The following is a 12,719-nucleotide window of genomic DNA, read 5'->3' as shown; positions in this document are numbered from 1 at the left end:
ACCTTATATGTTGATCATAGAACCATAGAATTATTTAGCTAAGACAAGACCTTTAAGACCAACAAGTCCAACCATAAATCTAATATTGCCAAGTCCTCTACTAAACTATGTCCCTAAATGCCACATCTACATGGTATTTAAATACCCCTGGAGGTGACGACTCTACCTACCACTTCCCTGGGAAGCCTGTTCCAATGCTTGGCAACTCTTTCTGTGAAGAATATTTTCCTAATATCCAATCTAAATCCCACTGGTGCATCTTGAGGTAATATTCTCTTGCCCTATCACTTATTACTTGGGAGAAGGCAACTGACCCCCAGCTTGCTATAACCCCCTCTCAGGCAGTTGTAGAGAGAGGTAAGGTCTCCTTCTATTATTCAGGCTAAACAACGTCTTTCTTGTAGCGAGGTGCCCAAAACTGAACACAAAATTCAAGGTGCAGCCTCACTAGTGCTGAATACAGAGCGACAAATATTTCCCTAGCCCTGCTGTCCACACAATTTCTGACACAATCAACAATGCCATTCATCTTCTTTGCCACCTTGGCACATTCTAGCTTTTATTCAGCTGGCTGTTGGTCAGCACCCCCAGGTCCTTTTCCAACTGGCAGATTTCCAGTTACTCATCTCCCATCTTATAGCACTGCATGTGATTGTTGTGATCCAAGTGTAGAACCCTGTACTTTGCCTTACTGGACCTCATAGAGCTGACCTCAAACCATCAATTCAGTCAGTCCAGATCCCTCTGGAGAGCCCTCCCGCCCTTCAGCAGATCAACAAACTCATCAGCTTGGTGTCATCTACAAACCAATGGAGCATCCATTTAATCCCTGTCAAATTTAAAGGTCTTAAACAAGACTGGTCCCAATAAAGAGTCCTGGAGAACACTGCTGGTAACCAGCCATCAGCTGTACTTAACTCCATTTATCACCATTCTCTGCACATTTTAATAGATATGTGCCCTTAACTCATCTTGGGTTTCAGCCTGTGGGGCTAGTGAAGACTCTTTTCCTTGGAGCAGATGTCGTAGAGGAATACGGGAGGGTAGCTGTATGTCTGTAGACCTCCTGTGATCCCCAGATAGTGGAAGCAGCCTGCAAAAAGTCACCAAAGGAGAAACAAATGCAGTAGGAAGGATGAGGATGTTACACATGATGCCAGGAAACAGGGCAAGACTGTCCCCCTTGCTGCTCCTCAGTCCACAATTAGTTAGATTCATAGATCTAAATGTTGAACATAAATTTTGTTTTGCGTTTTCTTTTCCTATGTTTTCACACCCATTCCCTCTCCCATTATAATCACTTTTTAAATTGTATAACTGTCAAAATTACCATAATTTAACCAGCAGAGTACCTTTGTAGTCTGTGAATCGACACATTGATACATGTTGGTCTGTTTCTCTTTCATTATCTGCAAAAGAGGAAAGTAATGATACTATAAATGTCGAAGTTGAATTTTAAGGAGTACTGGTTCTCCAATCTATTGTTAAGCAGCACATGCAAGTGTTTAGTGTATGCTGAGACTAATTTTCAATACGCAGTTTCCCTTGGGATATTTATATTCTTCCTATAAGCATAGAACTGTCCATCAAAAATAACTTTATATACCCTCACAGCACATGCACACACACAATCATTGCCACAAACTTTTTGGGGTTTCTTCTCTGAAGACCTGCAAATATGAGTAAAATTTTCTCTGTACAATGTCCTGTTAAAGTAGGTGGGTGCTCATTTCAACAGACAATTGTAACAGAAGTACTCATTTTTTTATTTCCTTTTTTTTCCTGCCTTTCTCTTTTACAAAGAGTTAAGTTAAAAATCTCTTTTCTGAGAGGTAGAAACTATTAATGCAAAAGGGGGAAAATCATTTCATAAGAATTGCTTTGGAGTCCAGCCTATTTTGGCTTTCTTACTCAAATCATTTACTTCTAATTAGATAAGAGAACAAAAAAAAAAAAAATTCCAAAGGGGAAAATACATTTTTTTCCCCACAAATTGCTTCCATCATTTCTGAACTCTGTTAAGCATTTTTAATAGATATGTGCCCTTAGCTCATCTTTTGCATGCTAACAATTTAATCTGAATACCAATATAGACACAAAATAAACGATTGTTTCCTGCCAGAGGTATCTGCAGAAGAAATCTTGGAGTAAAACATTGTCTTTGCAGCTCATTGTGTCTCTAATTAGACTGGAAGGAGGCAGAAGCTTGCTGGTGTCAGTCTGTGTTTAGCATGCCCTGGAGCTTCAAGCTCCTGTGGGTATCAAAGTGCACTAATTAAATGAGGGGTCCACAATACCGCACTAAACATCAGAGTGAGAGAAAGAGTCCAGTGTCCTCAGTGCCTTTGAGAATCCATGGCCCACGCTAATTACCCATTGTTGAATTGACTTCCCATTCTACAAGGAATGAATGGTGCCTCTCTCCCCCCCTTTCCCCGTCCTCCCCCTGCCTCCCCCCACCCCCCCCCCCGCCCTTAGATTTTACCATCTTTGCTTTGGCCGCCTAATTAATCTTATGGAAATCTCCCGAAGCCAGATTCCAGCAAGGTTGCCCCGATGTTTATAATTTGATTTGTGATGATAAAAGTGAAGACACCCGGTGATGGAACAGTGTCATTTCCAACACTCTTGAGAATCGAAGAGGCTATCAATCTTTCCCACGTGCATGGCAAACTGATATCCTAGAAAATTAACTTCAATTAATAACAGAAATCCCCAGATGCTCAGGGAAGTAGAGACGCTTTGAAAGAGAACCTTCAAAGATGTCTCTGGATTGTCTTTTATATGCAGACTCTTCTTTTTATATAGAAGAGATTCTCAATAAGGGAACGTGTGGTGAAGGGGGGGAGTTCCCCCTCTCCCCTTTTAATCTGAGCAAGATGAGGTAACATTTTATATATAGTTTAGGAAGAAGTTAACCAAAGGTCTGTAGGTTAAATCTGTTTTTATTTCCTCTCTGTTGATAGGATTGGATAGAATGAGTTATGCTACACACCACTGAAGAAAAGAAATGTAAAATAAAAATGCTTTTACCATTATGCTCCACCCCCCCATCCCCCACCTCCCCCCCCAAAAAAAAAGCTGGAAAGTTAGGGGTTGGGCTGCTTGTCATTGCCAGTTGTCTTTGCCTTGAAAGGTTTTGTGATCTAATGTGCATGTTCTATCAGGAAAAAAGACTTGTTAAGATTTTACATGTTCTAATAACTGCAATGACACAGATAGTAAAGACTCCTCTAAAAGCCAGTCTGATTTCTGTGAAACTGTGCAACACAGGAATTTTACTCTACAAATAATCTGTCATGTCTACATTTGTGAGTAGCATTTCTATATTGCTATTATTTGGAATAGTTGATTAGACAACACAGCTTCAGTTTAATACTAGAAAAATAGATACAGATGTAACACCTCCCCATCTTTGATATCAAGAAACCCCTTACTAAACAAACAAACAAACTTAAAAACATCATCCAATAATAATTTCTGGTTTGGTTTGCAGACTTTTTGTGCATATGTCATAGACAACAAATTAAAAATTCTGATTAACAATTACTTTGAGGTGATGCATAAGCAAAACTTACTACCCAGTATCTTACCTAAAGTTTATCATCCAAGTAATTTTCAAGGTAGCTTGAAACAAAGCTTAGGTACAGTCTTAGCTTAGCAGCAAGAATGGGTTAAGTTTATTGCATTTCAGGTTCTTGTTATAATCGCAGTCATGTGAACGAATTCATGTTGTGCCATTTCTTGCTCTCATTACAACCTTTGTTACGAGAATGAGGTATTAGGGTTTTAATGCCTCATATATTCTGTGAATTATGTTAGTGTGCTGTACTACTTTGACCTTTTAAGTATTCTGTAATTTGATTGGCTGGTAATTCTAGCCCTTTTCCTGTTGACAGCCTCAATAACCTTTCAGACAAAAGTGGAATGGCAATCCAATCAAAATACAGAATATTTGAGAGTACAAAAAATGTGGTGTAAAGGATAGCTACAATTCTTTGGGAGAAGACAAAATTTTTATTCTCCTGGTGCTTAAAAATTGGGAAATAAATAGAAAACAGAACCTATAATGCACTCCAAGGATAAATCTTAGGATAACACATGAAAGTGATAAGATAGGAGTTTTTAAATTTACTTTGTGATAACTTTTGATATTTTCTGGCTAACTCTGCTTGATACATACATTATAAATTTTTATCATATTTTTAATATTGCCATATCATAAGAAATTTGATTGAACGTTTTATTTTATGTCTTCAGCATTTAGATTTATTTTTAATATTTTATCAAATTTTGAAATCAGTAAATAAATATACACTAAGACAGAGCACTTGAATACCTTTCCAAGGTTAGTAGTGGTAAAACTAATCCATGTATCATATGCTTTGTGTACAAAGTACCATGAAAGCATAAAATGTAGATGACTTTTATTTTCTGGTACTATCATCTGCACATTCACACTTGATGATTTGAGAAGGTAATCTGTTTGTCAGAAACTGCCATTTGGGTCTGGGGTTTTTTTTGAATAATACATTTTGTGTAAAAATGGCCCTCAATGAAAAACAATACTAATTAGAATGAATACACACGTACTACATTTTGCACTGTATGAAAAAAAAGAAAGCAAAGTAATTTCACAGAACCTAGTAAATTTTAAACCAAAAAAAACCCCAGTTCTTTTCTCCAAATGAATTCTTCCTCTGAATCCCAAATTATTTTTTTCCTGAAATCCTTGTTTATAAAAAGAATTAGGGCTTTTTAAAATAATCTTTAAAATAATCTTCCTTTTCTTTTAACTTGAGTTTTTTGGGTGATTTTGTTTTTTGGTTTGGGGGTTTTTGTTTTGGTTTTGTTTGTTTATTGCTTTTTAGGGGGTTTTTGGTTGGTTGGTGGATTTTTTGGGTTTTTTGGGGGGATTTTTTGTTTTGTGACCTTTCATGGAGCTTTTACGGAGAACCCACACAAACAGTAAATACCTTCAGGAAGGTTTCCGATTTAATATCTTTCAAAATCTGCCAAATCCAACTTGATATACTTTGAGGTTGACTTGCTGTAACTATACCTATAGGCAGATACAGTTTTGTCTTCTGTTGTTTTTTTTTTGTTTGTTTGTTTTTTGCTATTTCAAGTACAGTGATTTTTTTGATTGGTAGTTGTAGGTAGCTTTCAGTTTTGTGCATGAAGGGTTGAAGTGGCACACAGTTTTAACACCAGGGAATTTTTTCTTTTACAATGAAGGAAATAAAATAATGGATTCTTCTCTTTTTCATGAGGCCACTTACCACATATACTTAAAGAAGGAAGGATCCTTTCACAATTTGTTCATGAATGAAGTACAAATTTCCAGCCAGCTGAATTTTTATATTCAACATGGCAAAGAAGAACATAGGTCAGCTCCAGCGACCACAGGTTAAAAATTTTAGGAACATTAAAGGGTATACCTTTGATTTCTACAGTGCACTTCTATGAAGAGAAAGACTTCAGATATATACCACTTTCAGCATATCCCCTTAGTATGATGTGACAGATTTCACACAGCATAATACAAAGCCAATCATCATATAAAATAAGACACATACACAAGTTGTTCAGTAAACTTCCAGCCCTAGTTTTGTGGAGTTGTTGGGAAGCCTCTGAATAATAAGCAGAAATGTCAGTAGTAGAAAATATTTATTATATTAAACTATATTATATTACAGCAGAAAATATTATACCATATTATCAGTTTTTAAATTTTGGTATTTTAAAAGCCTGATCAATATTTTCTGGCATGCTAATGTGACTAAGAAGTGACAGAGAAATTATTTTCTCTCTATTACCATATGATGCAAAAACAAGGTCTAAAGTACACCTGGGCCTAGAGTGAGCCTGAAAACCATCTGTAAACAACCAGGTGGAAACTGTTTTGTGAATTTCAATTGAAGCTGCATTTACACGAGTGTAATTTTTTCCTGTATAATTCTGTAAGTCTTTCCCACTAATGTAGGTGTTTCCTTGGAAAGATTTAGCACAGTTGTCATCACGCAGGCATCTACTGCTCTTTGAAACATCCTGCATTGGTTGAGACATTCAAGGCTGGTTAAAGTCACACCAGCGGTGTTCTCTGAATTTTAATGGAAGAGTGGGGTTCCTTGCTTTGATGAAGACATTGAATTGTGATCTTCACAGAAAGGTGATCTTGTGTGAGCTTGATAGATATCTGCTATTGCAGTCAATAGATTCAAGAGAGCACTTCAGCTCCCCAAATGAAGTTTCAGGGTGAGTAGAGGGTCTAATTGGCTTTACTGATTATTTTGGCTAGGAATTCAACTCAGGTTCCAAGACATAGCATCACAACCTGTTTCAGATACTTAATTTGGGACTGACATTGACAATGGTTTTATATTTACGCCTAGGACCAGTTTTGCAAGAATGGAAGGGGTAATTGAGCTTCCATCAGTTTTTCCTATCATCACTGCTTTCCCATAGTGATTACAGTTGGAGTTTCTTTCATTGATGAATTAGGCTCTTGTTTATCAGTATACAAATACTCATACTTGGGCCATTTATTCTTATCTGAATATGTTCATGTTATTACATAATTTAATACAGAATTTTAAAAGAGAGTTCTAAGAAGATGGATGTCAAATTACTTCCCTCAAAAAATATGACATGATTTTTTTTAAGATACCAACATATTCAATGACTATGTTTTTTAGTATTGATGGAATTGATTATTGCTTCTAATCTAAAACATGAATTTTCATGTACAAATGCGATGGTTTCACCATTTTGCCAGCAGGAGGTCACCTCCACTGGAATGAAGGCCCTTTAATAAATGGAAAATTAAATAAAAAGGAATAATGTGTTGTAGTAAAAAGTTTTATATTCAGTAAGATAACCACTGTACTGCATGTACTCCTTAAATTGCATGTTTCTGTCCTCCAGAGGTCACCTGTAAGTAGTCTAGCAATAATATTATAAACTTCATGCTTTATTCCCTGAATAACTACCAATTTATGTATTTTTCTGTGCTGGTATGTGATGATGCAAATCAATTCCATGTAAGTAGTGGGAACCTGGCAAGAAAGTCTGGGTTGATCTTTCTGCTCAAAACTGAGTGTTGAAAGAACTTAGAGTCAAGTCTAAAACTTTAGAAGTCAGTGAAGGCAGAAGACTCAGAATAGAGAAATTGGCCAACACAACCAGATGATTCAAACCTATTTCCTTTGAAAGAAACTGTTTGCTTCATTCCTTTCTCATTTAGATTAGGAACGAATCCACTAGTGTAATTGAAGTAATACTAATAAAAACAAAAAACAAATTTGACCTTTCAATTAGCTTCAATTTGGACCCTAAATTACATAATTTATTGGTCCAGGGAAATGATCACCTGTTTTTTCATTGACTCATCTGAAGGATAAGGAATACCTTATATTACAGTTCAAGGAAAGAGAAATGAAAACAAAACCAAAAAACATTCTTCATTTATTAGGAATCAGGACCTCAGTTCTGATCTTAGTTTCAGATAATAATATGGACGTCAGAAACTTTATACTCAAGATAGTTCAGATGAAAGATGAAATTCCTAAACAAATAAACAAGTTGTCTAAGGGTAACATATTCCTGTGTACTCACTTGATAACTACAAAAGTTCATACCACTGGTCCATTCATGCATCATTACTCCCTTTGACTCACTTTCTGAAGGTCTGATTTGTTGAAATGCATCACTCACAACTGTGCTGAGGTACGCAAGTAGGTTCCACAACACTGTCAGGAAGACCTCCTTTTGTGAGCTTGTTGCTTTTCAAGGTATTTTCTTCCATATACAGAGAGCACCTTTGTATTTAAACCCATGATGTAGCCAGAGAAGTTACCCAGCAGCTCCATGCTTAACACATTCTTCACTGCCTTTCAGCAGTGAGAGAAAAACCTGAGCCTGTGGGATTAGAAACCTTTGCCCCAGCCTCTTCCACCACTCTCCTCCTAAGGATACTTGTGCACACAGGAACTACTCTGTTACGAACAGCTGTGATTCATTATGTTGCAGGACTATGGACAACTGAAAACCGGTCAATATTTCTCATTTGTCCCTGAATTCACACTGCAAGAGGAAAGAAAAAAGTCTCACCAGAAGTTAACTGGTAAAACTCAGTAAAGGTGGATAAATTTCTCTTCCATCTACCCACACACAGCAGCATGGAAGTGCCATAATGTCAGAAGTCACACACCATTTTAAAAATAAAGGAGTACATGAGTCATGACAGCTGTGACAGACGTTTTCACTTGTACTGATGAAGAATTAAAAGGTTGAAAATGTGGGGGTTTGAGTGTTTAATTCATATCTTTTTTTTTTTTAAGAGAGTTTTTTCAAACTATTTAATACTCTAGAAAATGTATTGCCCAGAGAGTGTTCAAACTAGAGTACACAGCACCCACAGACACTTTACAAATAACTGCATTCTTGACAGGACACATAAGAATATAATCAAAAAGGCTATAGGAGGAGAAATAAGCTGAATTTTGTTAAAGAAACAATCATTTTGGTTAGAACTTCTGATGCCAATCCTTGAAATTTCACTTTCAGGGGTAAAAAAGTTCAACAAGTATACTGTAATATCTCAGAATAGGTCCTTGTGATCCATTTGGTTTTCAAGTATTACCTTCCTGGTGAATACCTCCATTTCATATTCTCTTCATCTCATAATGAGCTACTTTGTATTTTTCTGCTATATGAACTTATTTTTACTAAATTTTACCAAATTTTGTAGTTCCAATATTATTTTTTGTCCTTACATTTATTTGCAACCTCTTCTAATTTTGTATAATTTTCAAATATGAAGTCTTATTAATGTCATTTAGAAGAATAGAAGAATTAAACAGAATTAAATAACCTCTGTCTATAAAGTAAAGCTCCATGTCTATCCAATGACTCCATTCTACTGCTAAAGCGATAGAAGAGCAATATCAAACCTCCTGCATTTTAATTCCAAAATGGAGGAGTTGACGGGTCCAGAAAAAGCAAAGGAAATTTAGTACCAGGAGAGTAAGCAATGAATTCAGAATATCCACTATTACTATTTATTCAATACACCTTGGTGAAATACAGTCATTCCTTGCCCAAGCACCAACCCATAAAAGTTTTACCTCCAGCCCAGCTAAGAAGAATAATCCATGAAGTTCTCAAGGACAAGGGGGCAGTTTCAGAGATCTGGTTGTGCACAGATACAGCAGTCAGCCTCCATCCTTGCTCTAGGCAAAGTAGCCCACACCAGAAGAAAAAATTAAACATGTGCCTGGTTTTGAGCTTAGTTACATTAATAATACATTATCACACTAGCAATTATTGGCATATGCTTTTCAGAAAACAAGATTATTACACATGGCTTTACAAAGAATTGAAAAGAGAAAAAAGTTTCCTTCTGAGACTGTAAATTGCAAAATATTCAGCCAATAATCTGCCTTTATATACTATGGTTGTTTTACTTAACATACTGAGAAAATAAATGTCTTCAGCTCCACTTGATACAAACATGACTTTACCTTTGGAAACAAAAATTAACAAAGTAAATGAAAACTATCCCACAGAAGCACAGTGGTGTTTGAACATCAGTTTGACAGGTACTGTAATTTCCCTATTTAGGGGTTCTGAATATCATAAAGGAGCATACTGCTGCAACACTATAAGAATTCTAGCAGAAGTCATCTGGAAAAGAAAAGTTTTAGTACAAAGCAAAGATGTTATTGGAAGATGGACACAGTCTGATGGATTTGAATGATGTTCCAAAACCACGACCATGACTTATTTCTGTTTAACACACATCTATTATTACTCAACCAGTAACAAACAGGAAAGTTAACTCTGTAACAGATTCACTCTAAGCAGTGCTGCGTCATCAACACACATTTGTGTGCAAGTGACTAGAATCAAAATATGTTTACTTCTAATCTGTGTCTTCCTTACTATTTTATGTCTAGGGAAAAGATGACAAGTGTGCACTACAGTCTTTGCAGATCCCTCTGTCATAGAAGCCATGAATGCAAAAGATGACACACATTTTATTAATCTCTCAACACCTTCTTGTATAATGTATTCAGAGTTTTGCTTTTCCATATTTAAATAGTAAAAAATTATTTGGGCAGTGAAGAAGGGCTGGGGGGTGGGGGGAGGGGGCTGCAAGCTTTTAATTTTCTTCACAGAGATTTTTCCTTCTCATTGTTCCTGATAGTATGCCAAGAGAGAAACTCATACAAAGACACGAGTTTCTGCATTTGCTTCTTCTGCAGCATATCTCACTACTGAGGGAATATGCCTTTGACTAAATTAATCTTCATCCTCAGAACATTCACTTTGACGGCTATCGGAATTTTTAGAGTCTAGTATATGTGTGTATATATAAATATATATATATATGTATATGTATATATGCATCATATTTATTATTTCCAGAAATTTGTGCCTCATGTTAAACCTCATGTCTGAACCTGCCATAGAGAGACTGCACAGGCTTTGTGATTTGATAAGGGCCTGGAAAAAGATGAGATTTTCCTCCATCAAAGGTCTCTGGCAGCAGAAGGCAGCAGGCCATTTTTATACAACACAGTTCTCTGTGAACACAACAGGTGATCTACTTTGCAAGATGGAGTTCTCCATCCTAACCCAAAATTCAAAGATAAAATTCCATCCTGATACTTACAGTCTCCTCCAGGAATCTGGAAAGTTAGCTGAGAGACTCTACTTTCCCCTTCAGAAATAAATGTCTCTCTACAACCAAAGGTTTGCAAGCCCTGGAAAAAGAGGCCTTAAGGACTATGAGAGATCCTGTGAATTTATTCACAACAATCATGTAAATGAAAGGGGGTTTCAAAAATCAGGTGTGCATACTTTTTCAATTCACCTGTCCTTAATGAACTCATTATTTTACACAAGTATGCACCTGTAGCTGATTAATGTACACAGGCATACACAAACTTATCAACTGCTTTAACACTGAGAAAAAAGGAATAACAGAAATTTAGGATTTTTACCTCCTTTTAAAAAGCTAAAAGGGATCCTTAGAGATTTATGAGCCATATGCATCTAGATAGACCAGTAGACTTGTTCTCTAGTTAGATAATATTCCTAATGCTTTCTTTTTTTCTTGCAGGACTGGGAAAAAATTCACTGTTTAAAACAATAGCAAACTTTGTTGAAATGCAAAATATGATGACAGTTGCAACTGATCATGCTTCTACATTTTTAAAATATAGGTCTTAGATATTAAAAAAATGTTGGGACAGATTAAATATAATAGTTAGGAATTTTCCCATGTAAAATGTCTTTCTGAAATTGGCTAAACATTGCTAAGGATTGAAATCTTTTAAAAATTCAACTTTTTGAATGACTTGTGGAAATAAATTACGATTCCCTATCACATTTCCTTATAAAGTAGACATATGATAAAATTAATATGGTGCCAATACTAAAACCTGGCAAGATTTAGATTAATTCTAAGGGAAACAAAAAGTGAATGAACATGGAAATCAGCTTCTAGTGTTTCAATCCCTTGTAAATTAAGAATGAAAAAAAATATTTGGAAGATTATTTACGAAGCATGCTCCTCTGTATAAACTTCACTTAAGATCAACAATCCCTGTAGAGAACCTTCCAAACTCCTCAATCACGGACATGAAGGGACTATCCTTCTAAGAGACTGCAGTACTGTTCAAACAGAAAAGAATGCAACATCTCTGAATGAGCACTTGAACATTGATAATAGCATGAATTTTTACACCAACAAGGCCAGAAGAGAGTCTTCTGAACCTGTTCAACCTTTTCTGAGTAGCTCAAAAAGCAAAAGTGTTGTGAAATGTTCTTTTTCTTTCCCTTCTTCCTTCTTCCTCTTCACTGCCCCTGCCTCTTTTCATAGTCCTTTTCTATTCCTTCCTTCCTTCCTTCCTTCCTTCCTTCCTTCCTTCCTTCCTTCCTTCCTTCCTTCCTTCCTTCTTTGCTTTGACTGTAAAGAAAGATGCTGTGATCTTTAAATGAAATATGGCAGGACTCCAGAGAGAATTCTGGCTTCATTTTAAAAGGCACATTTACGTCAGCTGGTGCACTTTGCTCTGACACTACCTGAAGTCCTCAACCAGACAAGAGATGACTTTGAAATGTGGTATAGAAATATTTTTCTACATTTTCAAGAATCAGGCAGGACTAGAACACAAAGTCTATCACATATCCTATAGATGAATGAAAAATATAATTATACTCTTCTTTTCCTACTGTAATTTTATTTTAGGACATTAAATTCAGAAAAAAAACTTCCCTGGAGCATTCAGGTGTTGGGAGAACTTACGTGCACACAGTTGCTCAGCCACAATGCTTTTCCCAGAAGAAACATCATACCAACTTTCTAGCAGACATTCCAGATTCTTGGACTGGTCAGAGAGAAAAACTAGGGTTTAGGGTCCTATCATATCAGCAACACCTTTGTAAGACTTTTCCTAAAATAGCATTTTCTCTGTCATAAGAACAAGCCACTACGGAGACATATCCCAATAGATTAATGGAGACTTTTGGGCCACAAATCATAAGACTTGCATCATATCAGGTTCATCTAATAACTCACTATTTAGAAGCAGAACAGAGCAAGACTAATTGCCTTATAATATTTAACAGTTAATACAAATAATATTCTACTACATCAAAGGTGAATTCATACAGCAGTTAACTATACAAATGACTTCTAATAAAGTGGT

General features: G+C 36.1%; 1 long non-coding RNA gene across 1 annotated transcript; it reads right to left on the bottom strand.

The window, feature by feature from the left end:
• Positions 1-528: 528 nt before the first annotated feature.
• Positions 529-10,764, bottom strand: LOC136290153 (uncharacterized). The gene is made up of 4 exons (XR_010721003.1): positions 10,679-10,764; positions 2,486-2,681; positions 1,353-1,409; positions 529-1,093 (listed from the first exon to the last, which is right to left on the bottom strand). It is a non-coding gene; the product is annotated as an uncharacterized lncRNA (long non-coding RNA).
• Positions 10,765-12,719: the final 1,955 nt, after the last annotated feature.

This window comes from Chamaea fasciata, unplaced genomic scaffold (assembly GCF_029207755.1).
Source record: "Chamaea fasciata isolate MVZ Bird 193981 ecotype frontalis unplaced genomic scaffold, bChaFas1.0.hap1 SCAF_5, whole genome shotgun sequence".
NCBI lineage: Eukaryota > Metazoa > Chordata > Aves > Passeriformes > Sylviidae > Chamaea > Chamaea fasciata.
This window is presented reverse-complemented; position numbering and strand designations above follow the sequence as displayed.